Below are 22,131 nucleotides of genomic sequence, written 5' to 3'. Positions count from 1 at the left end.
GCATGTCTACATGTCTTAACGTTTACTTGAAATTTGTGCAACATGCTTAGTTGAATTACTAGCCTCCGTGATCTTGTATTTAGTCTTTAACTGTATGATTCCTTGCTGTAAATTCGTTGTTCCGTAGGTTATGAGTTAAGTATTTACTTTTGGGACTACAAGGCGGTACCTCGGAAGCTCCCCTTGTCATGTATTTACTTTTGGGACTACGAGGCGATTCCTTGGAAGATCCCATGTTGCATATTTACTTTTAGGACTATGAGGCGAGATCTCCCTGTTGTGTATTTATATTTGGGACTACGAGGCGATTCATCGAGAGTGCCCCTATTGTTTAAAACTTATATGTTTACAACTGGACGTCCGAATCACGTCAAATGAACTCTGATTCTCACCAAATTCGGCAGACAAGTCATAAATATTATAGTGGACCTATACCGATCTTCAGAACGAAAATACGGACCCGAGGTCAATAAATCCAATATTAGTAATTTCTTAAAAATCATTAAGCTTTCAAGCTTCTAATTTTTGATCAAAATTCCAAATCTCGAGCTAGGGACCTCGGAATTCGATTCCGGGCATACGCCCAAGTATAAAATCATGATACGAACCTAACGAAATTTTCAAAACACTGATCCGGATCCGTTTGCTCAAAATGTTGACCAAAGTCAACTTAGTTGAGTTTTAAAGCTCTATTTCCCATTTTAATCCATTTTTCACATAAACACTTTCCGAAAAATTGTACGGACTGCGCACGCAAGTCGAGGAATGATAAATGGTGCTTTTTGAGGTTTAGAACACAAAATTACTTATTAAATTTAAAGATGACATTTTGGGTCATCACAAGTTTCTGGTGATCCGTTAGACATCTAGAATGCTTCTTCATTCACACTCTCCATATAAACATCGGAAACTCTATATTCTCTACTCACTTGAAAGATAGCAACCTCGAGGTCGAAAGAAAAGGCAAGAAAATGCAGTAGCCAAATGCGCTTTGCCATTTCCGCAAATGTGCAAAAGAATGTAGTTTCCGGGTACTCATCATAATTGTTTACCCTCAAAATCGGATAATAATTGAATTTGTTAATGGTTATAAGGACATGTGGATTAACTCGATACAAAGTGATAAATTAGATTGTAATAAAAATAAATAGCGATAAAATAACTGCAAACCACAGGAATTGAGTGATTCCAATTCTGAGAATATCAGCCACCCTTGAGTCGAATACACTTTTATTGACAGAAACATATCAAAGAGTAGGAGCTTGGAGGATGTATTGCTTATCAGTAGATGTTACAATGTGTTTTATGAATTGTCAAGTCCCCTTTATATATTAGGGGAGATCTACTTTTTAAGATATTATTTTATTATTCTATAAAAGGCAAAAAAGGATCGTTGGTTCCCTTTTTCGTGATTTCTGCCATAATGACTAATTAGTGGTGAGAATTACGGACTCTTGTCGGATGAGTTGGTAAAGCTTTCTTTGAGGCCATTGGAACAGGACCAGTTATTCCTTTGGTAAATGCGAGGGCATATCTGATGGTTTCTCAATGGATAGTTTTAATGATGCTTAGGGTCCGATCTTGAATATTATAATCTGCCCTCGGCTGATCATGTTGGATGTCAGATCGAACCTTAGACTTCGATTTTTACCCGGTAACAGATGTACTGACCTTGGCCTTCCGTTTCTCAAGCTCGAACGAACATCGAGCTCAATTTTACCAGTACACAGATTGTCCCCTCATTTTTTAGAGAGTAAATGACGAGAAACGATATGAGCCTCAGATTCTCACTTCGATATATCGTGACGCAAGTGACAAAAATATGACGTCAAAATCCCCTTATTTTTTGGAGGACAAATGATGGGAAATGATTCGATCTTTCGCTTCTTAAAAACGTGATGATGAATTCATGACGTAAGTGATAAGAATAGTGGAAAACTCCCGTCGGTCCAGTTTTTGAGGCATTAAATGTGTGTCAGTCAATGGTCGGCAATCTTGGGATATGAAACGTCGTGATGTGAACCGCCATTTGGGAACACTATAAATATCCTTCAACCTATCATTAGAACCTTTTCCATTTCAACTCTTTCTCTTGCATTTTAAGAGAACTTCATCATCCTCACCTTCTGATTTTTTTGTTTTAAGCTTAAGAACTTCCTTCCTTGTGAGTATTTTGAAATTTCTTCATAAGTTACCTTCTAGTTACAACTCCTCCTTTACTAACATCTTCTTCTCTCTTCTATCTAGAAGAAATGGCAAAGACTTCAAAATTTGTTCCACAAAAAGAAACCCCTTCTTCCTCGAAGCCATCAAAAAATGTTTCATCTGCTGCTATTGAGGAACCAACACCGGAACCCCCCTAAAGTCGCTTGTCCCTTCGGGATGCCTAACCGGGGCCAACTTCAAGATCGAGCAAAGCCCCTTGGTACCGGGTCAGTGCGAGCCGGTGTCTAGGTACATATGTACTATTACATCCGACATCCTCGATAAGGTAAAAAAGGAATGCAACTGGGAAGATAAACTCATAGTGGTCCCTACCCCCGAGGAATCGATCACTACCTACGTGGAGGATGTTTTAAGAGTTTACACTTACCCTTTCACTCTGGGACCTTTAGACCCAGTTATCATAGCTTTTTAAAAAAGGTATAAGGTGACGGTCGGGCAGATCCATCCTTCATTTTGGAGGATCGTTATTCTGCTTTGTTTCTTTGTGAGCAAGCTCGAGGGGTGTCCATATACCCTCAACCACCTCATGATCCTGTATAGCCATCGACTTTACCGAGGGGGATTAATCAAGCTCGCATGTTGAGCCACTAAGGCCTTATTCTCGAGCATCGACGAGGATCGGGACCGGGGCTGGTTGGGTCGATTCGTTTGAGTGAGGACCTCAAACTTAATCCTGGCTGCAGATATGCCATTTCATGAGAAATGGAATATGAAATGTAAGTGTAATTTCTCCTTCAACATTTCTTTTATTTCTTTTCTTTTCCCTCCCTTCTTATTGATGTTATGTGATGATGCAGTTGGTGCCCAGATGCGGATGCCATTCCTCAACTCAAGGAGTGGGTCGAGGGCATTACGAAACAGAGACTTATTCCGAGCGCTTATGGCGTGAGCTCTTGAAGGGCCGATGGGAGGCCCGTAACCATGGTGAGAATTTCTCCTCTAAGTTATATTTGATCTTACTTTCACATCATCAATCTCTAAATCGTTTTACATTCTTTTTTTCAAGTTTACCAAAAGATGTCGAAATGAGGCCCCCATCAGCCAATTATGATATATATGCTAAACCCCCTGCTACGAAGCAGGATAAAGAAAACAAAATAAAAGAAAAAAGGCTCCGAGTTCCCCGGACCTTGAGAAGAAAAGGCCAAAGAAAAGATTTGGCTCGAAAACCCAAGGGAAGCACCAGTGGTCGAGCATTGTCCCCGGATTCACTCCATCGACTGAGGGATGAATCGCAGGGGGAAGGTAAAGCTTTTGATCTTGTAGCCAGTATGCCATCGCAGTTGGAAGGGCAATGGGCCTTTGAACTAGGGAGAGGCGAGGCCAAATTTCATCACGTAGGGGAGACCGAGGTGGAGGTAGGAGTCGAGGCTTCCCAAGATTATGGAAAAGACCCACAGTAAGCACTCAGCCCGATAGAGAGTATCGACTTGCACTCGTTCACAAAGTCGATATTTAACGAGGCCCATGTTGCCAAAGAACGCCCCCTCGAGGAGGTCCATAGATTGAATGACCCTTTCCGTGGTTTTTTTGACGGTGTGGATTCGGCGGCTACGGAGGATGCCATTGGATTTGGTTATCTATAGATACCGAGGAAGATATCTCCCTCAGAAGCAAGCGGGCCTTCCTCTAGCCTGAAATTGGTTGATCGATTCCCTGCCCCGAGTGTATATCCTAATCAGAAGCGCACCATTATTTTTTCACTTCCGGAGGATGCCAGGTTCTCTCCGCCCCCGTAGGGGTGGCAAGCTATCTTCGATGCTTGGTGATCGAGGATGATCAAGCTAAGATGAACGAGGTGGATGCACCCTGCCTTTTCAATGAAGCTCAATAGGAACTGAATCGGGTAACTTCTCATTTTTCTAAGTGAATGTTTTACTTATGCTTAGATTATTTCGTAGATATTTTAGTGTTTCCCTTATTTCTCATAGGCTTCGGTGATATTTGAGGTACCGGGATAACCGGAAGCAACTCGAAGCCGGAGTTCGAGAGCTTACTGAGAAGAGAGACGCCTTTAAACTTCTTAGCGAGCAGCTCGAAGGGGACACTAAGAACCTTCATGCCGAGTTGGAAGTGGCCCAGAAGGATCATGCTGACTTGGTCGAGCAGGTAAAAGTTTTTGAAGTAAGTGATGATGAATTTGATTCGGTGACTAATGGTCAAAATCCGCAGGTCCAGCAAAACCTCGATCGGATTGCTCAGCTCCAAGATAAAATGGACATAATCAAAGATGAGACCGATGAGTGGAGAGGCAAAATGGATCGCTTGGCCTCTGAATAAGAGGCTTTTCGGGAACAACTATCTTCGACCAAAATTCAGCTGAGAACGGAAAAGGAAAAGGCCGAGGTTCAGAAAAAGGGTTGAGGAGCTTCAATCTCAGCTCGGTTCGGCCGTCTCAGATCGAGATAATATGGTCAAGGAGCTAAAAACGACCAAGTCAGAGATCATCATGGCCAAGTCTAAAGTCACTGAAATGGTGGCCCAGTACAAGGATGATACCGAAGCTTCTCAAGACCAATCGAAAAATATAGCCAAGCATACGAATTGGCAATCTCGAAGGAAAGTCCTCGAGGAAATTCACGCTGGGGATTATGACATATAAGTCGAGATCAAGGGTGAAAAAGTGTTCGAAGCCAAGGACGGGAAGCTGGTTTATCCCGAGGAGGAGGATTCTGAGGAATCAAGCAGATCCGAGGATGGAGAAGACCCCGGGAATCCAGATGACGAGGCAGGCTCCGGCCAAGATCATGAAGCCTCTGTTTGATTTTGTTTCTTTTTGTACTTAGTATTTTATGTCGAGATTGCCCTGCCTTTGTTTGTCTCGAGTTCTTCCTTTGCTTTTCACTTTACTTTTTTGCAAAGATTGAAATGCCTTAGCATTAAATAGTCATGTTCGAACAGGCTTTGCCTTTGATATTATTATCTCTAGAGCATCGTAGGGTCTGGTATGTCCGGGAACTCTTCCCGAATACTCATATCTTTTTAGGATATGACTCGCCGAGAGTGAGTTTTGTTCAGGTTTTCGTAAGCTTTTTCAACCTCGGGTTTTGTTAACTTGGAACGGCCTTAACCTTTAAATTCAAGAAATGCCAAATAAACTTCATTCCCTCGAGTTTTATTAACTCGGAATGGCCTTAGCCTTTTAATTCGGGTAATGCCAAATAAGCTCCATGCCCTCAAGTTTTATTAACTCAGAACGGCCTTAGCCTTTTAATTTGGGCAATACCAAATAGGCTTCATGCCCTCGAGTTTTATTAACTTGGAACGACCTTAGCCTTTTAATTCGGGCAATGCCAAATAAGCTACATGCTTATTAACACGTAACGGCCTTAGCCTTTTAATTCGGGAAATGCCAAATAAGCTTCATGCACTCGAGTTTTATTAACTTGGAATGCCCTTAGCCTTTTAATTCGGGCAATGCCAAATAATTTTCATGCCCTCGAGTTTTATTAACTCGGAACGGCCTTAGCCTTTTAATTCTGGAAATGCTAAATAAGCTTCATGCTTATTAACTCGGAATGGACATAGCCTTTTAATTCGGGCAATGCCAAATAAGCTTCATACCCTCGAGTTTTATTAACTCAGAACGGCCTTAGGCTTTTAATTTAGGCAATGCCAAATAAGCTTCATGCCGTCGAATTTTATTAACTCGAACGGCCTTAGCCTTTTAATTCGGGCAATGCCAAATAAGCTTCATGCCCACGAGTTTTATTAACTCGGAACAACTTTAGCCTTTTAATTCGGACAATGCCAAATAAGATTCATGCCCTCTAGTTTTATTAACTCGGAACGACCGTAGCCTTTTAATTCGGGCATTGCCAAATAAGCTTCATGACCTTAAGTTTTATTAACTCGGAATGGCCATAGCCTTTTAATTCGGGCAATGCCAAATAAGCTTCATGACCTAGAGTTTTATTAACTCGGAACGGCCTTAGCCTTTTAATTTAGGCAATGCCAAATACGCCTCATGCCCTCGAGTTTTATTAACACGGAACGGCCATAGCCTATTAATTCGGGCAATGCCAAATAAACTCCATGCCCTCGAGTTTTAATAACTCGAAACGACTTTAGCCATTTAATTCGGGAAATACCAAATAAGCTTCAGGCCCTCGAGTATTATTAACTCAGAACGACCATAGCCTTTTAATTCGGGCAATGCCAAATAAGCTTCATGCCCTCGAGTTTTATTAACTCAAAATGGCCTTAACCTTTTAATTTAGGCAATGCCCAATAAGCTTCATGCCCTCGAGTTTTATTAACTCGGAACAACTTTAGCCTTTTAATTCGGGAAATGCTAAATAAGCTTCATGCCCTCGATTTTTATTAATTTAGAACGACTTTAGCCTTTTAATTTGGGAAATGCTAAATAAGATTCATGCCCTCGAATTTTATTAACTCGGAACAGCCTTAGCCTTTTAATTTGGTCAATGTCAAATAAGCTTCATGACCTCGAGTTTTATTAACTCGGAACGGCCTTAGCCTTTTAATTTGGGCAATGCCAAATAACCTTCATGCCCTCAATTTTTATTAACTCAGAACGATCTTAGCCTTTCAATTAGGGCAATGCCAAATAAGCTTCATGCCCTCGAGTTTTATTAACTCAAAATGACCTTAACCCTTTAATTCGGGCAATTCCAAATAAGCTTTATGCCCTCAAGTTTTATTAACTCGGAACGACCTTAGCCTTTTAATTTGGGCTATGCCAACTAAGCTTTATGCCCTCGAGTTTTATTAAGGTGTCCCTTGGGATCGATAGCTTTAGCTTTAGGAATTTCCTTGAAAGATGTAAGAAGTACTTTGAAGCACAAGATGTTTATGTTCAAGGAAGAATCTTCTTTTATATTCTTGTGCACAATAGTTGTACATGTATACATGTTTTGTGCCAGGGCTCAAGCGGTCTGTGTGGGCACGTTCATTTGACCGTTTGACCCTTACAATAAATCCTTTTGTCATTAAAGTCGATAACTCCGAGGATATTGCCCCCCCAGTGTTCAGGGTTTACTCAAGAGTGACCTCGATTGCTGTTGTGATCATTGCCACCAGTCCATAGCCAGCCTTCAATTCTAAGTTAACGCGAGTTATTTGTTTCCTCGTTAAAAATGTTGTAGGTTCAAGGCAAAAAAGAGTGCAACGCGTGCTTTCAGACCTAGGACCTCATATCATCCTTTGTTGGTCACCTTCTAGTGTTAGTTTGAAATGTAAAAATAAAAGAAATCATCGGGACCATACCTTAGCAGTAATATCGCTTTAAATGAGTTATATTCCAGTTGTTCGGTAATTGCTCAACGTTCATTGTTCTGAGCTTGTAGGACCCTTTTTCGGTAATCTCGATAATTTGGTACCGTCCTTCCCAGTTTGGTCCTAATTTCCCTTCGTTCGGGTTTTGGGTGTTTAGTGTAACTTAGTACTAAGTCCCTGGTATTGAAGTACTGAAGGTTGGACCTTCGATTATAATACCTCTCGATTCGCTATTTTTGGGCGGCCAACCGGACAAGGGCGGCTTCGCGCCTTTCATCTAATAGTTCTAGGCTGGTACTTATAGCCTCGTCGTTTGATTCCTTTGTTGCATGTCATAATATTATGCTTAGTTCTCTTACCTCGACCGGTATTAAATCTTCGGTGCCATAAACCAAAGAAAACAGGGTGGCCCCGGTGCTGGACTTCGAGGTTGTACGGTATGCCCACAGGACCTCAGGTAGCATTTCTTTCCATTTTCCTTCGGAGTCGATCAACCTCTTTCTGAGGTTTTGGATTATGGTTTTATTGGTGGATTCTACTTGTCCGTTCCCACTAGGGTGGTAAGGAGTGGATAAGATTTTTTTGATCTTACGATCTTCGAGAAACTTGCTTACTTTACTGCCAATAAATTGTTTCCCATTGTCGCACACAATCTCGGCCAGTATTCCGAATCGACATATGATATGGTCCCAGATAAAATCGATGACTTCTTTTTCTATGAACTTTTCATACACATGTACTTCCATCCATTTAGAAAAATAGTGATTCACAAATAAAATAAATTGAATCTTATCGGGTGCCCGTGGAAGGGGGCCAACGATGTTTATCCCCCATTTCATGAATGACCGTGTTGACAAGACCAAATGTATCGGCTCTCCTACTCAATGAATCATCGTAGCATGCATCACATTTTTGAATGAACTCCTTCGCGTCTTTTTCCATATCGATCCAGTAGTAACCGATTCTAATTTTTTTTTGAACCATTGATTCAGCGCCTGAATGATTTCTAAAGGTACCTTTGTGGATTTACCTCAAAATGTATTTAGTGTCTCCTGGTTCCTAAACATATCGCGATCGGGCCATCGAACGTTCTTCTGACTAAGGTTTCATCCTTGGACAAACTAAACCGGGCTGCCTTCGTTCGTAGGGCCCTCGACTCCTTTGCGTCCGAGGGTAGTTTTCTGGTCCTGAGATATTCTACATACTTATTCCTCCAGTCCCAAGTTAGGCTCATTGAACTGATCTTGGTGTGGCCTTGTTCCATCACCAATCTCATAAGCTGCACAATTTCTCTCGAGTTGATCTCGTTGTCTTCGACCGATGATCCCAAGTAAGCGAGGGCATAAGCTTCGCTGTTTTGATCCCGAGGTACATGTTGCAAAGTCCATTCTTTGAACAAATTTAATGTCATTTGTAACTTGTCAAAGTATCTCTGCATTCGTTCTTCCCTGACCTCGAATGTCCCATTAACTTGGTTTAGCACATGGAGTGAGTCGCACTTGGCTTCAATCACCTCTACCCTAAAGCTTTTGGCTAATTCAAGGCCTGCAATCATGGACTCTTATTCAACCTCATTGTTAGTCAATTTCACAGTCTTAATAGATTGCCTAATTATATTACTTGTCAGTGGCTTTAGAACGATGCCAAGTCCGTACCTTTTTGTGTTTGAGGCACCGTCCGTGAAGAGGGTCCAGATTCCCGAAGAAGTCCCCGAGTTAATCAATAACTCTTTTTCGACCTCGGGTATTAAGGTCGGCATAATGTCGGCCATGAAGTCTGCCAAAATTTGTGACTTAATGGCGGTCCAGGGTCGGTACTCAATATCGTAACCACTTACTTCAACGACCCATTTAGCCAATCGACATAAGAGTTCGGGCTTATGCATAACGTTCCATAACGGGTAAGTTGTTACGACACATATGGGGTGACATTGGAAGTATAGTTTTAGTTTTATGCAGGCACTTAGCAAGGTGAGTGCCAGTTGTTCTAGATAAAGGTACGTAGTTTCTGCCTCACCTAAGGTCCTACTAACATAATAGATCGTAAATTGCGTACCTCGATCTTCCCGAACTAGGACTCCACTTACCGCTATCTCTGAGATCGCCAAGTACAAGTATAGTTGTTCGTCTGTCTTTGGTGTGTGAAGTAGATGCGTTCTTGATAAGTACTTCTTTAGTCCTCCAAAGCTCGTTGGCATTCTGGAGTCCATGAAAAGTTATTCTTCTTTTTCAACAGTGTGAAGAATCGATGGCTCTTGTCGGACGACCTTGAGATAAATCGCACCAGAGTGTCTATGCACCCTGTTAGCCTTTGTACGACCTATACGTTGTCTACGACCATGATATCTTCTATGGCTTTGATCTTGTCGGGGCTGATCTCAATTCCTCGGTTGGATACCATGAATCTGAGGAATTTACCCGAACCAACTCTGAACACACATTTTTTCGGGTTTATCTTCATATTGTACCTCTTCAATATGCTGAAGGTTTCCTGCAAATGTTTTAAATGGTCCTCTTCTTGCATGGACTTAACCAATATATCATCAATGTAAACTTCCAACGATTTTCCTATTTGTGCTTTGAACATCCGATTTACTAAGCGTTGGTACATGGCACCAGCATTTTTAATGCAAATGGCATTACATTATAACAGTATGTGCAATATTTATTGATGAAGGAGGTTTTTTCCTGATCACCTGGGTCGATCCGTATTTGGTTGTACCCAGAATAGCCATTGAGAAAACTTAGGATCTCGTGGGTGGCCGTGGTATCGATCATACAGTCGATGTTGGGCAAAGAAAAAGAGTCTTTGGGGCATGCTTTATTCAAATCATTGTAATCTACACACGTTCTTAGTTTATTCCCTTTTTTATGGACTACCACTACGTTTGCTAACCAATTCGGGTATTTAACCTCCAGAATGGACTCTATTTTAAGGAGTTCAGATACCTCGTCCATGATGAAAACATGTTTGATCTCGGACTGGGGCCTCCTTTTCTACTTGACCGGATTGATTTTCGGGTCCAAGCTTAGTTTGTGAGTGGTTATCTCCGGTGGGATCCCAATCATATCAAGATTGGACCAAGCGAAACAATCTATATTAGTTACAAGAAATTGAATAATTTTTTTCATGAGCTCGGGAGTTAACCCCGTGCCCAGGTATACCTTCCGATCGGGCAGATACTAGACCAATATAAAATATTCCAGCTCTTCGACCGTTCATTTGGTTGTGTCAAAATAATCGGGGATTATAAAAGATCGGGGGACCCCGTAATCATCATCTTCATAAGTCCCCTGCTTATCTGATTGGGTCGTGGCCGGTGTCGGTGACTACTATTTGGCCTCTTGGTTTGCGCCCTAATTTGGTTCCTTTGATGTTGTGAGTACTGATATTGGAATCACTTCTTCTACTGCAAATATCACTTTTGTGGCCAGTTATTCCCCGTAGACTGTCTTAATCCCTTCCGAAGTTGGGAATTTTAACACTTGGTGAAGAATTGTGGGCACTGTGCTCATGTTGTGGATCCACGGCCTTCCGAGAAGGGCATTGTACCTCATGTCTCCTTCGATCACATAAAACTTGGCCTCTTGTATGGTTTCGGTGATATTGACCTGTAACGTTATCTCCCCCTTAGTGGTTTCGCATGCCATGTTGAACCCGTTTAGAATTCGGACTGCAGGCACGACTTTATCTCATAGACTGAGCTATTCCACGACCCTCGACCGAATGATATTAGCTGAGCTACCTGGATCAATCAACACATATTTAATTCAATTTTTATTTACGAGCACAGATATTACGAGTGCATCATTGTGAGGTTGTACGATCCCTTCCACATCCTCGTCGCTGAAAGATAAAATTCCTTCTGGTACGTAGTCTCGAGTTCGTTTCTCCCTAGTGATAGATACTTCGGTGCGTTTCAACATCGGCCCTTGTGGGATATCGACTCCACCGATGATCATATGTATGACGTGTTAAGGTTCGCCATCTTCTTGTCCTGTCTGTTTTTTAGAATCCCTGTTTCTAAAGTGGTTCTTGGCTTGGTCGATCAAGAATTCCCGAAGGTACCCATTGTTGAATAAACGATCTACTTCTTCTCTCAGTTGTCGACAATCATCCGTTATATGACCGTGAGTGCCATGATATTTGCCTATCTAGTTAAGTTCCCTTTGATACAGATCAGATTGTAGAGGTCGAGGCCATTTGATATCACTGATGCGCACGATAGCAGTTACGATGGCGGCAACATTGACATTAAAGCTGTATTCCGATAGTCTCGGCGCTTCTTTAGGACCGATGGACGTGTCGAAGCTATTTTTGGTCATGAGCCCCCAGTTGCTTTTACCTTGATTATTTCTCCTATCAGTTCTTATGGGGTTCCTCAACCACTGCTCCTCCGATCTCCATTATATGGTAGAAATCGATCCCTGTTTGATCTTGGTTGAAGATCGATGTCTCTCTTGACTTTTTTGAGGGTTTTGACGGGATAAACAGACTCCGAGTGGGCCCAGAGTTGGTCATTTTTGACTCGGATTTTTGATTGATACCGGGTATGTACATCTGCCCAAGTAACGGCAGGGTAATCTATCAGATTCTGCTTCAGTTGGTGTGAAGCCATTGAGCACCGAATATTGAGTCCCTGAGTGAAAGCTTGAACATCCCAATCATCAGCGACTGGCGGTAGATCCATTCGTTCCATTTGAAAACGGGACACGAATTCTCCGAGCATCTCGTTATCCTTTTGTTTAACTTTGAAAAGGTCCGATTTCCTAGTTTCGACCTTGATGGCACCAGCTTGTGCTTTCATGAAGGAGTCTGCAAGCATAGCAAATGAATTAATAGAATTAGGAGGTAAGTTGTGATACTATGTCATAGCTCCTTTTGACAGGGTTTTCCCAAATGTCTTTTGTAGAACTGACTCGATCTTGTCGTCTTCCAAGTTGTTCCCTTTGATGGCGCACGTGTAAGAAGTTACATGCTCGTTTGGATCGGTCGTTCAGTTATACTTAGGTATTTTGGGCATACGGAATTTTTTTGGGATTCGCTTTGGAGCCACGCTCGGAGTAAAAGATTTTTGCACGAACTTCCTGGAATCCACTCCTTTCAATATCGGAGGTGCTCCTGGGATTTGATCCACTATGGAATTGTAGGTTTCCACCTTTTTATTGTTCGCCTCAATTTTGTTTTCCCTTGATTCTATCCTCTTTGTCAGCTCCCCAAGCATCTTTATAATCTCGGTATTAGTAGCCAATTCTTTTTCATTTGACCTTACTATGACCGGTTCATTCCTATGGGTGACTTCACGGGGAGGATCGGGTTCAACCCTGCTCGGAGTCTGGATTTGGCTCTACAACTGAGCTTTCGCCACCTATTGAGGTTGTAGCATTTCGACGATTATCCGTAAGCTGGTCTCGTCTTCTTCATTGTTTTGTGTGTTTCGAGTCGCCGATCGGGCCCTACCACATATGCTATTTTTGGGGTCGGTAGGAAAGTTGGCGTCGATCGCCACATGTGAATTAACATCAATCGGATCTGCGATCGAAATTCCTACAGGACCAGCGGGTGGCCCTACGTTACCGGGCGCTATGTTGTTATTCTCATCCTGATGACTAGACTCATTGTCGATATGTAAGGGTGCTAATTGAGAGTTTGACAGTTTTTGTCTGAAATCAAAGATACTTCAAAGAGCAAGTTTAAAGTAGTGTGTGTTATGAAGATTTGTATCAAATAACCACTATTATCCTTAGCCCCACGGTGGGCGCCAAACTGTTTACCCTCAAAATCGGATAACAATTGAATTTGTTAGTGGTTATAAAGACATGTGGATTAACTCGATACAATGCGATAAATTACATTGTAATAAAAATAAATAGCGATAAAATAACTGCAAACCACAGGAATTGAATGATTCTAATTCTGAGAATGCCAGGCACCCTTGAGTCGAATATATTTTTATTGACAGAAAAATATCAAAGAATGGGAGCTTGGAGGATATATTGCTTATAAATAGATGTTACAATGTATTTTATGAATTGTCAAGTCCCCTTTATATATTAGGGGAGATCTACTTTTTAAGATATTATTTTATTATCCTGTAAAAGGAAAAAAGGACCGTTGGTTCCCTTTTCCGTGATTTCTGTCATAATGACTGGTTAATGTCGAGAATTACGGACTCTTATCGGATGAGTTGGCAAAGCTTTCTTTGAGGACATTGGAACATGACCGGTCATGCCTTCGGTAAACTCGAGGGCATATCTGATGGTTTCTCGATGGATAGTTTTGATGATGCTTTGGGTCCGATTTTGAATATTATATTCCGCCCTTAGCAGATCATGTTGGATGTCAGATCGAACCACGGACTTCGATTTTTACCCTGTTTCAAATGTACTGACCTTGGCCTTCCATTTCACAAGCTCGACCGAATATCGAGCTCGATTTTACCCATACACAAGAATCTACTAAATTACTATGATCCAAATCGCCAAAAAGTGAACTTTCCATTTCGGGGTGAATGAGTTTCAAGTACTTTGCGTGTCAAAATCTTGTAAATGTTGATTTTGGCTTCCAGGCGAAGTAATCTGCTACATTAGAAGATCCCAGTTTCACGAATCTGTTGAAAAATAACTTTTGTTGTTTCTTCTCCACTGTTTGGGATTCCTTTGAGATTGAGAAGTGTGGATAATTCGAACTATCAAACATCTCTCGGTAAACAAATGATTTAAATGCATAACATTTGTCACTTGATTTCAAGAATATAATACCAGGTTGAATAGACAAGGCTGCAGCATCTAAATCCCACCCTGCATATTCCATCTCTCTACAAAGCAACCTAACAAAGCTCTGAATCGACCTAATTGTCTACTAAAGGAACATAGTAAAATAGCTGGGGCTTAATTTTGTCAACTGAAGATTGTCAATATCAGAGACTTGCTGACTCATTTTAATCTCTTTTCAAGCAATGTGTTCTCTTTATTGGCCTCATTTAGTCTCTCTGAGAAACTTCTTTTTGAGAATCCAACTTCTTTTCCATATGTCCTACGTTTCAAAATACGTTTCTGCTCCTTAATTTTTGCTAAAACCAGAGTTGTCTCAGGGGAATAATCATCAAATTGCTTCTTTAAGCAACACTCTTTCAATTCGGACAAACTTTTCAGCTCGGACACGATCACCTCATCAGCAGATTGAATAAACTCAGTGTCACGACACCAATTTTCCTCTGTAGGATGTCGTGATGGCACCTAGTCCCTATGACTAGGAAAGCCTAACAAATAATAATAACTTGGCAGAAATAATAATCAAAATACTAAACAAAACTGAATACTGATATAACGTTCCGATACAAATATATTCTCAACAATACGCTCCCTAAAACCGGTGGAACTGAGTCATAAGCTCTACAGAGTATAACTAGAGTACTACTTCATCACTATCCGAAAGGAAATACAACAGTAAATGAGAATAAGGGAAGGTGACTCCGAGGCCTGCTGACGCCAAGCAGGCATACCTTGAAGTTTTCGATAAAAACAACTAGCAGGTAATCTCCAACAACTGCCACAAGCAGACGTACCTGGATCTGCACAAGAAAATGTGCAGAAGCGTAGTTTGAGTATACCACAACGGTACCCATTAAGTATCAAGCCTAACGTCAGTAGAGTAGCGTGGAGACCAGATCAAGACACCTACTAGGATATAAATAAACAGTATGAAAATGTAATACGAATATGTAATGGAAAGTGAAGAAACAACTGATACGAAATAAGATGATAACATGTACTAGTACCAAAAATCAACAATGGAAATAGCATGAAAGAAGCAACTAAAGGGGCTACAATGATCATGTATGAACAACAACTACTAGAACAAGAAAGAAGGAAACAACAAGAAATATTCCCACCAAAATACATTGCAACATGTAATAAACAGCAAGAATCACTACGAGGTACCACCTCGTGTATAATGAAATCAAAACTGAGGTACTGCCTCGTATAATCAAGAATCACAACCGGGGTACCGCCTGTTATTCACATTTCTCAATTTCAACCACAATCTTTCCTTATACCGCCGAGTGAGCCTTACATTTGAAATAGGTTTTGAAAATAATTTTCCCGAAATTGCTACACACACTTTAGCCCACCTTATGACGTCGTGTGGCTTCATGTATTTCCCCTACAAGCAACACGCACATAAGTCTCACTTTATACCACCGCATGCCCATCAATATCATATCACAATAACAATTCACACTACAAGTGCCCACATATCACAACTTGCCAACAACAACAATAATACCAATGTTCCACAATAATAGCCCATGGCTCCACCACAACGTATACAAGAATATCAACAACAACAATGAATGTAAACTGCTCAATAAGATAAATGTCTCAACAATAACCAACTTCGCCTCAACGTGTTAATGACTTTCAAAATTTCGATGCCAAATAATGCAACAATGAGAGAAATGATGTAAAACCACGATATTAGATAAGACTAGCTCACAATAAATGAGATAACATTTAGCAATGAGTTTCAAATAATTGAAATCAACAAGGAAAGGTATATCATGAACAATTACTTCAAGTATTGATAACCAATAAGGGAAGAGATAGGACGAACAATAACTTCAAATAAAGATAATTAACAATGAAGAGATAGCATGTAACAATAAAAGAATCAACAAGTTCAACTAAGCAAGAGAGAAATCTATCAAGTAGGATGTAGAACAAGTCAATCAAGGCATTTAAGGATAGACTAACACAAATAAGGATAGATTGACTATGAGAATTTAGAACATGACATGGCATTTTAATTAAAGCATGGAAATAGTTTAAGTAGCCTAAACCGGTCAAATACCACGTACAACCCGTGTACCCGCTCGTCATCTTGCATACACAGATTTCAATTAGTACAATTTAATCAAACAATACCAATCCTAAGGGGTAGTTTTCCCACACGAAATTAGGCAAGATACTTACCTCAACTAAGCCAATTCAATAATCGGGAATAGCTTTTCCCTTAAAATCCGCCTCCACACGGCTCAAATCTAACCAAAATCGACTCAATATCATCAAACAATGCTAGAGAATTTGATTGCAATAGATAAAATTAAGATCTTTACACTTTTTCCAAAAAGGCAACAAAAGTTAATCCGGGGCTCGCCCATTCAAAATCGGGGTCCAATGGTAGATTTCATGTACCATGACCCCACAAGTTCATATATGTGATTAGTTTCAAAATCAGCATCCATATCGACTCTCAAAACTCAATTTCTTATTTTTCAAAAACTTGAAAACGTTTCACAAATTTTCACTTTGATTCACATGCGTTTGATGTTAAAATCTAAGATATGTTGATGGAATATGATTAGAAATAGATTATAATCACTTACCCAAGATTTGTAGGTAAAATGTCCCTTTCCAAATCGCCTCCTACCGAATCTAGGCTTAAAACAAAAAAGAGAATGAGAGACAAATCCCGACTTTCAGCCCTTATGTTCAGCTGCAATTATCGCATTTGCGAACCCTTGCAATTGCAAATATAACCTCGCAATTGCGGCACTGAAAGACTGAGAAGCTCTTCACAAATGAGAAGGTGGGATCGCATTTGCGACCCCTGCTGCCCTCGCAAAAGCGACATTTTTGTCATAAATGCGAACTACCCAATTTCCAAATTACTTCGCAGTTGCGAGCCTAGCATCGAAATTGTGACACCTAAGGCTCCCTTGCTAAACTCGCAATTGAGACCCCGGTGTTCGCAATTGCGACACCAGAGCACCAGACTCCAGATTTCTTGCAATTTCAATCCAAAACACTCCGGAACATGTCTGAAACTCATCCAAACCCCCGGGGCTCCAAACCAAACATTCACACAACTGTATAAATATCATATGAACTCGCTCGCATGATAAAAACACAAAAATAACCTCCAAAACTATGAATTGAACTATAAAATGCATGAAATTCAAGGAAATTTTCAAGAACTTCTAAAATTACAACTAAGCATCCGAATCCTATCAAATCAACTCCAAACGACACTAAAATTTGCAGACAAGTTCTAAATACCATAACAGACCTATTCCATGTCCTAAAATCAAATTCCGAGCTCGATAGCTAAATCCAACCTACGGTCAAACTTTTTAACTTCAAATTGTCAAATTTCGGCGAATCAACATAAATCAACCTACGGACTTCCAAAATCAATTACGGGCATACGCCCAAGTCCGAAATCACAATACGAAGCTATCGGAGTCAGAAAAACAGAATTTCGGGGTCGTTTTCACAAAGGTTAAAGTTTGGTCAACATATCCTAAGTCAAGAATCAAGGTTCCAAATCAACCCGAAAGCTTCCCGGAACGAAACTAACCGACCCCGCAACCATAAATACATATGTGTGAAGCATTAAAAGGGGTAACATGGCGTAATTTCATAAAACGACCGATCGGGTCGTTACACTCGCGGTCATATGAAGATTGAGTGAATTGTAACTAAGCTTAAGCAGATTTAACAGTTGAGATGCTCGCTAACTGGTTGGGTAGAAAAGCTTCTGTAGCTTCTCTCTTCTTCAGTTTTTCATCTTTATCTATAAATAAATTGAGTTGTGTTTTGTTCAACACATTGTTCTTTGGTATGTCATTCTTTACTGTTTCATTTTTAAACTTATCTTGGGATTTTGGGTTTTGATTTCCTTCTCTCAAAGCTCGAATATGCAAAACCTTAGCAAAATTGCGAGCTAATCTACTCTTACTCAAAGATCGATTTTTTGAATCCACCTGAAGCAAAAATTAAATATGTGCTGCTAATATTAGAGGAGTAATAGGTACGAATAGAAGTTTTGATCATTTCATCAAATGATAATAGTAACAATTAAAGAATGAAAAGAATATGACAATGATTATAACTACTATCTAAAATGATGTGTTACAGCTAAAGAAAAAAGCAGCACCTTTAACTCAGGAATACTAGAGCAAAGGGATTTATTTTTTGTACTTTCTTTGAGAACTGCAGAGTTAAAATGAGAAGTAAAGATGTCATGACTCGTAATCCCAATCTTGGGGTCGTGATGGCGCCTAACATCCACTTGCTAGGCAAGCCGACGTGAGATAGTGAAATAGCCAAGTTTTAATAGTTTAAACAAGGTGATGATAAATAGGAACTTAATTTAATAAAACACCATCATAAGTCATGTGATAATATAATTTAATAAAACACCATCATAAGTCATGTGATAATATCTACTCCTAAAGATACGGAGTCACGAGTACACAAGCAACTAGAAGTTCTACAAACAGAGTCTCACAAAGGCTAGATAAGCATCACAACCCTTCTCAACCATCCGCTGAGCCTTTTGACATGATACAACCTTGCTAGGAACATAATATAATGCACCCATCCACTCTAACCGTGGAAAACCTGGCGTAGCCAATGTCACTATCTTGGCGAGACAATCTAGAATAGCATGATAGAGCGACAACCAGTCCATGCCCAAAATAACATCAAAGTCTACCATACTAAGTAACAATAGATCAACTATGGTCTCAAAACCACCAATAACAACTAAACATGATCGATACACATGGTCCACAATAGTAGAATCTCCCACAGGCATAGACACATATACAGAAGAACTCAAAGAATCCCGAGATATATCCAAATACAGAGAAAAGTAAGATGACACATATGAATAAGTGGATCTCGGATCAAATAAGACTGATGCATCTCAATGGAAAATCGGAACCATACCTGTAATGATTGTGTCTGAAGCAACTACCTCTATCCTACCTAGAATAGCATAAAATCTGGCATGGCCTCCCCCTTCTTCGGATACCTCTACCCGCCCATCCCCCACCCCTAGCTAGCTATGCGGGTGGAGTGGCAACTGGGGTAGCAATCATGGACCGAGAAGTCTGTGGACCTGACTGAATCCGTGGAGCCTGAGTAGTGTGTGGAGGTGCACCCCTCCTGAGTCTGGGACAGTGTCTAACCATGTAGTGGGTATCACCACATTCAAATCAAGCTCTCAGTGAGTGTGGCTATTGGGCCTGTATTGGGCCTTGTCGACTGGACTGACCGCTGAAGGCACCCCATGCAGGAGGTGCACTAGAAAGTGGTTGAGCAAAGTGTGCAACCTGAGACCTCGGAATACCCGGAGCACCACTAGAAGCTGGAAGTGTTGAATGAACTGGATGACTCACATAGCCTCTACTATGATGGGATGTGTTGCAGCATGTCCACCACTGAATCCCCCAGTACCTTGAGGCATCTTGGCCTCCCTGTCCTCTCTCTCACGGCCCCGCATACCCTCCAACCTCCATGCAATCTCAACCACTTGTTGGTATGGAGTATATGTCTCCAACTCTCTAGCCATGCTAATTCTAATATTATAGTTGAGCCCCTCGATGAATCGACGGACTCTCTCTCTGACTATATAAATCAAGGCAGATGCATGTCTTGACAAATCACTGAATCCGAAAGCATACTCTGACACTATCATAGTACCCTGGCGCAGCTGCTCAAACTCCACGCGTCATGCATCCCTAAGGGTCAGGGGAACAAACTCTCTCAAGAATAACTCTAAAAGTCGAGACCATGTAAGTGAAGCTGCATTGGCTGGGCTACCCTCCTCGTACACTAGCCACCACTGATAGGCCGCTCTGTACAACTAGAAAGTAGTGAAAGCAACACTGCTCGTCTCCACAATACCCATGGTGCGGAGAATACTATGGCGCTCCTCAAGAAAACCGTGTGCATCATCTGAAGGTAAACCACTAAAAGTAGGAGGGTCATACTTCTTGAACCTATTGATCCTAAGTTGCTCCTCCTCAGATGATGTTGCCCTGACTACGGGCTGAACTGGAGCAGCAGGCTGTACCAGTATAATCTCTGGGACCTGATCGACCTGGACCCGCTGTTCTGGGCTACGAACCATGGGAGTTTGTGCTCTGGGACCCGCTGCTCTGGGACCTGAGATGTGGCAGGTGCAAGCGGGATCAGCCCTTACTGAGCTAAGGTACCGAACATGCTCAAGAACTGTGTGAGGTCTCTTTAAGTTCTAGGCTGGCAACAAACGCCTTGGATGCCTGTCCCCAACTGGAGCCACTGATGGCTCCTTTGTCACAGCTCGGGCAGGTGCTCTGGCTGCACCACATGGCCCTCTTTGGCCTCTTCCCCGACCTCTGCCTCTTACGGCTCTAGGAGGGGCGTGGGTGTCTGATCGTCGGATCAAACAGTGCGTGCCCTCGCCATCTGTGAGAGAAAAGAATGCAAAAGATTCAGCTTTTTGAAGTCAACCAATTCGCATGATACAGAATCAAAGAAGTGCAGTTTTCCTAACAGTTCTATAGCCTCTCAAAGATAAGTACAGATGTCTCCATACCAATCCGCAAGACTCTACCAAAGCTGCTTATGACTCGTAGCACCTATGAAGCTAGAGCTCTGATACCAACTTGTCATGATCCCAGTTTTCCTCCGTAGGATGTGATGGCACCTAGTCTCTACGACTAAGTAAGCCTAATATTTGATAACAACTAAACAAATATAATTAACAAATACTAAAAGCTAGTCTGATAAACTCATATAAACTTTCGAAAAATAGGATCTCAACCATACACTCCCCAAGAATGATGGAACAAAGTCATAAGCTCTACAGAGTAAACTAAAGTTTCTAGTACATCATTGTCTGAAAGAAAATAAAATAGTAAATAAGAATAAGGGAAGGTGACTTTGAGGCCTGCTGCGAACGTGGACCCAGTATACCTTAAAGTATCCAAAGAAGAAACTCAAATCAACTATAACGTCCGGCATGGTAGACGTACCTGGATTTGCACAAAACATGTGCAGAAGCGTAGTATGAGTGCACCACAACAGTACCTAGTAAGTAACAAGCCTAACCTCGGTAGAGTAGTGATGAGGCCATGTCAAGACACCTAATAGGATATAAATAAATAGAATAAAACCATAAGAATGAATAATATTGGAAAGCGGAGAAATAACTAATACGAAATGGATAATAGCATGAATTGATACCGGAAATTAGACATGGAAGTAACCTAAACTAAGCAGCTAAAGAGAATCGAAATGATTATATACGGACAACAACTACTAAACAAGGAAGAACAAAACAACAAAATATGTTCCCACCAAAACTACTTGCAAAATGAGATAACAACAAGAATCACAACGAGGTACCGCCTTGTGTGCAACAAGAATCACCACCGAGGTACCACCTCATATTCACAATTCACAATATCAATCACAATCATTTCTTATACTGCCGCGTGAACCTTACATTTAAAATATGTTTTGAAAACAGTTTTTTCGAAATACCTACAAGCACTTTAGCGCACGTTATGATGCCGCGTGGCTTCACATAGTTTCCTTACAAGCAACACACACATAAGTCCCACCTTATATCATCGCATGCACATCAATATCACTTTACAATAACAACTCGCACCATGAGTGCCCATATATCACAACTTGCCAACAATTAACAATATCAATGTTTCCATAACAATAGCCCATAGCTCTACCACAACGGGTACTAGAATATCAAGAACAACAATGAATGTAAAATGCTCAGCAAGCAAGATGTTTCAATAACAACAATTTCTCCTCAACGTGATAATGACTTTCACAACCTCAACCCCAACAACTCAACAATGAGATAATG

The 22,131-nt window shown here is 41.0% G+C and overlaps 1 pseudogene; it reads right to left on the bottom strand.

Annotated features, from left to right (window-relative positions):
- Positions 1–815: 815 nt before the first annotated feature.
- Positions 816–20,388, bottom strand: LOC142175294 (protein GRAVITROPIC IN THE LIGHT 1-like; annotated as a pseudogene).
- Positions 20,389–22,131: the final 1,743 nt, after the last annotated feature.

This window comes from Nicotiana tabacum, chromosome 21 (assembly GCF_000715075.1).
Source record: "Nicotiana tabacum cultivar K326 chromosome 21, ASM71507v2, whole genome shotgun sequence".
Taxonomy (NCBI): Eukaryota; Viridiplantae; Streptophyta; class Magnoliopsida; order Solanales; family Solanaceae; genus Nicotiana; species Nicotiana tabacum.
Note: the sequence above shows the minus strand (reverse complement) of the source record. Positions and strands in the feature narration are given on the sequence as shown.